The sequence below is a fragment of the Rhagoletis pomonella genome, unplaced genomic scaffold, assembly GCF_013731165.1.
Source record: "Rhagoletis pomonella isolate Grant_MI unplaced genomic scaffold, Rhpom_1.0 Rhpom_scaffold_00007, whole genome shotgun sequence".
Classification (NCBI taxonomy): domain Eukaryota; kingdom Metazoa; phylum Arthropoda; class Insecta; order Diptera; family Tephritidae; genus Rhagoletis; species Rhagoletis pomonella.
Genome location: NW_023458561.1, coordinates 29,590,527 through 29,595,389, shown reverse-complemented (window position 1 = coordinate 29,595,389; position 4,863 = coordinate 29,590,527). Strand labels below are relative to the sequence as shown.

Genomic DNA, 4,863 nt, shown 5'->3' with positions numbered 1-4,863 from the left:
ACTGGTAAGCTATAATTATAACAAAAGCAGTATGTAATGAAAAATGGTCAAACAATCAACTTGGTCATTCAAGGACGAAAAATTTCTCAACCTAATCCTAACTCCCAAAACTTGCTGATTCAGGTACTGAGGGTGGGCTCGCGTTTCGTTCAAAGAATAGCATAATACCAGAAGCTAATTTAGATAGGTCTTCTTAAGTGAAGCCATTGTAAAGGCGTTACCCAAGAGGGTAAAGAAAGATGTTCTTCGCAGCATGCCTTCTAGAAGGGCTTTTTCTATTAAGAATTTACTGGAATGTGTAAGTCGATATTATTTAATATTACAAATGAATTTCAGTATGCATCTTTAGTTGCAATGAAACATATTTATTTTATATGAACCCTAACCCTTAACTACTCGCACGGCTACAATCACACAACCGCTAGCATTGGGTCTACGGTGTACCTCAATTTGTTAGCCAACAAATAAAATAGTTATTATAAAGTTACATTCAGGGTATTCATCTAAACGCGTAAATACCTCGTAACTCGTAAATCTCGTAAATAAACCGGTTTACCAGGTTAACGTGGTTATGGGGCTTTTACGCGTTCATATAAATTGCCTTTTAAGGGCAGCTTGAACTGTAAGACATGAAAAAACACAACAAAATGCTGACCCGAAGCGAGTAGGTAAGGGTTAAATAAATATCTTCAAGAAATATGAGTTTTATGATTTACACAAGCAGCTTTAGAAAAACTCCGCCTATAAAAGTCCTACTGGAAGCCCTTCTAAGATCATACATATGTATTTAAAAAAAAAAATGAGGAGATTATCAATTCGTCGGGATACATGTTTTTATGGATGTGACCACATAACTTTGGACCAAGTAAACTGATTTATATAATTCTTTTTACAAAGGAGAGGTGGCCCCATACTAATTTGGTTTAGATCCGATCATTGGATCATGAAGAAGATAACGGTATTCTTAAAATATTATATGAGAATAGACGTAGGTTTTGTTGTTTGCTTAAAAATTACTTGTCATATCTCAAAATCTGCAAGTTTAATAAGTTAAAATCAAGTGTCCGCTCACAGGCGTGTGCTCTGACAACCAAATTCGCTTTCATCTACTTCAGCAGTATATTGCAAATTCTTTTTTGCAAATTCTTTTTTTATATATAACTAAATATGCTTAATTTTTCAACTCTTTCATGACATAGTATATCAGGAAAAGCTCTATCACGAGGCTTCATAGAAGCGCAGGTACTATCCCAAATTAGAAAGTACATCAAAACCAAACTTTCCGAGACTCTAAGAAATGCATATGAAAGTATCAGTTTTAACCGAGTGTCTGAAAACGGCCATTATATTGCCCACCACGACTTCTTATTAATATCTTGAACTAAAAATATAACCATGAATTGAAGTGCTCAAATACACGAAAATTGCTGACATATACAAAATTGCAAGCGCGTATATTAATTATTAATATGACAATTACATGTAATTGTTTGAAGTGGATCCATGCGACTAACATTGGTGCACCATTTGACAGGTGGCTATGGCAATTTGCAAACGAGACGGAAAGCCGCACGCACCACAAATTCATGCTTGCAAACATATGAATATGACACTAAAATAATGGTATGTACCCACAGTAGCGGACAATAGATAGGACACTTAGTTGTAGTTGCTTTAAATCAATGCAATCATTATAAATAAAATTGTCGTAATACAAATATTTGTTATAGTATCTAAGTAGCGTATCCAGCTACTTATATTATTTAACTGAGGTGAAACAGGGCTGCAAATAAAATGAGAAATTCAATAAATTAAAAATTCACTAAAGCTGATAAAGCCATATTGGATTTGCAAATAAAAAATATATAACACGAATTTTTATTTTGTAATTAAATACTTTTTTACAATAATATTTTTATTTATATTTTAAATACATTTCTAAGCAGTATTTAGATAGATAAATGCATAGACGAGCATCTTTCAAGCGGAGGTCTATGCCATTAGTCCGTGCGCAGAGATTAACCTACGTAGAAATTACTCTCTCATCATTTAAGGTCAAGTGCTCCTTATATGTATATGCCCTGAGCCCTAGCTTGCGATCGAACCTAGCACAATCAAAAATGAGCTCAGGAAGGACAGGAACAGGCTAAGAAATCAGCACTGGCGCAGCACTGCAGGTACAGGGCAATAATAAACCTCCCCAAAAAGAGGGTAAGGTTAATAACAGGTTTTCTGACGGGTCACTGCAGATTAAGAAGTCAACGCGCAAGCTTGGGATCTGATCGAACGACGTAAATATGTCGTTTCTGCGATGTGACTGAGGAGACTCCTTTGCACCTGCTTCGCGAGGCGGTTGCGAGAAGACGGTAGAGGTAACTAGGCCAACTCTTGACAAGTGAAGAGCAAATACAATCGCTAATCCCCTGGAGATCTCCTCAAATTTTTGGGTTCTCTAGGATTAAATAAGGTAGTGTTAATTGTTGAGTGCACAATAGATCTCTTGGTCACAGTGCATACCTCTATTTCAATCTATCCATCCATACCTACGCAGTATTTATATTTGGTATTTTAAAATAAATTTTCTTTACTTCATAATCAATCAAAAAGTGAATTTTATAGGCAATATAGACGGTGCCTCTGCCTCGCGAGTCAACTGTGTACGTATGGCTCGCCTTTCGATTGCACACAGTTGAGTCATTCAGGGTCATATCAGAGTCATGTCGGTGTAACTAACACATATTTATTTTCACAAACACATCCAAACCGACTCGCGAGCCATACGCACCGTGTATGCCGCCTATTAAGAGTTTTTTCTTTGTGGCCTTTTGCATTTCAAGTCGGTCTGATTTCAAATTATTTCAATTGTATTTGTATTTTAAAAATACGTCCCACTGGGAAAATAGGTAAGCACCTTGCGAGGTAAGCCATGTTTTCTTTCAGTTTTTAATACCAAAATTGTCATCATGGCCAATGTCATCTACTAGTAAAGGGCAAAATGAACACCTCCGAAGACACATTACGTTGTCAGTTGCAAAATAACGTGCAGCCGAAGTTATTTCCAAGCACCGAACTACTCCGAGCGACTGCTCTGCATTACACGTAACTTACTTTGTAAAGCGGCTCAGAAGTATGTCTGACACCAAATGTACATTCTAAATTCCTACTTACATAAGGCGGCCATGCCTTTGTAAAAGTAAGAGACGTTCGGCAGGGAAATGGTAATGACTGCCAGGTGAAGAGTAAGTTGCTAATAAGGTATTATTACGTGGTCCTAATTCCCACTGGGGTATTTTGTATTTTGTATTTGTATTTGAAATACTTTTTGTATAAGGGATTTGTATTTTGTATATACTTTTGTACCAAAAAAACGTATTATGAAATTTCACACCGTTAAAAAATAGTTGGTTGTGGTTGCAAGTCCTCTAAAAATTTAAATATAGTTGGACATTTAACTGGTTTCTGTCATATATACATTTTTTTTCAAAGCTTACACAAAGTTCACAAATATTAATCAAATTTAAAAAGGTTTTAATACAATTTTTATTTTTTATCTAGAATTTTTAGAAAATAGTCCAATATGAAACTTTATAGCATATTCATTTCGGTATAGTAAAGTGCAAGTTTCAAGTCGCCACCATACCACAAACACCATATCGATTCGTATTTCAATCTTTGTACAAAAATTATAAAAATTCTGTAAATTGGAAATTTCCAAACTTTTTAATCAGAATCTTAAGAAAAAAAATTTTGGAATGCAGATGGAAAAAGAGCGAAACACCTTCAACCAAAAAAAAATCTCAAAAACCGACGGGATTATTCACCAATATGAAACTTGCACTTCATTATACGTAGGTATTCTACAATCATGTTTTTCGTATTATTACGCTTGGTGAATATATTCTACACTATGTCACAGGCCGAAGTTTTTCTTCAAATATAGATTTAATTCAGTCCATTTCCCAATACAAAAATGGATTCGGAGTTATGGTATTGACTGATGCGGGATTATCGAAATAACATCATGTCTGACGTAGGTATAGAAGCCAGACCAATCGAAAAGTAGCATCATGCAATGGCACTCGATTCCGGCGATGACCATAGGTATTTAGTATGTACTAAATACATCAAATTAAATAAAATGTCTATAAAATGTATAGAGCACTCATATAACAATGAGAATCAGTGTGTATCGGGAGCGCCACCCAAAACAAAAGTGGAGATTTCTTTGTTTTTCTGGTTAGAGTATACCAAGCTCGCTTTATTGATTGCTTTAACAATGTTCTGGTTGCCATCGATTTACAAAAAAAAAAAAAAATAACAATGATAACAGCGACGTGGCTGGTGACAGGAATAATCTGAATGTGCGAACGCATGTTTTATTAACAGCCAACGCATAACATACATTTGGCACATTTGTTTTGTTGAGGGCCTGATAGCTCAGCTCAGTACAAGTACCAGTGTCCGAATAGTACCGAAGTACAACGCATCATGGGGGAATACATAGTACATACTATATATGTATTTATTTTACAACAAAAAAGTACATAGCGTTGCTAATGATAACGTATATACATACAAATACATATGTACATACAAATATATTTGGGTTTTTATATGTTGTCATAAGGACCAAACTGGGATACATGAATATGTACTTTGTTTACTTTCTTTTACTTAAATACTCTATTTGAAAACTTTGCTATAATTTTTAAGAAGTTATTATAAATATGAACATGTAAAAATTAAAAAATTATAAAAAAATTTAATATACATAAACTTACCTTGAAAGAGATCGCCAATATTTACAGGATGATAGCCACCTTTGCAGTAGTCTTCCTTTAGTTCCTGCTCTTCATTTTCACT

The 4,863-nt window shown here is 34.7% G+C and overlaps 1 protein-coding gene across 1 annotated transcript in view; it reads left to right on the top strand.

Moving 5' to 3' along the window:
- Positions 1 to 4,863, top strand: part of LOC118742540 (SRSF protein kinase 3) — a 21,637-nt gene that overhangs the window by 6,609 nt on the left and 10,165 nt on the right. The window lies entirely within an intron of this gene.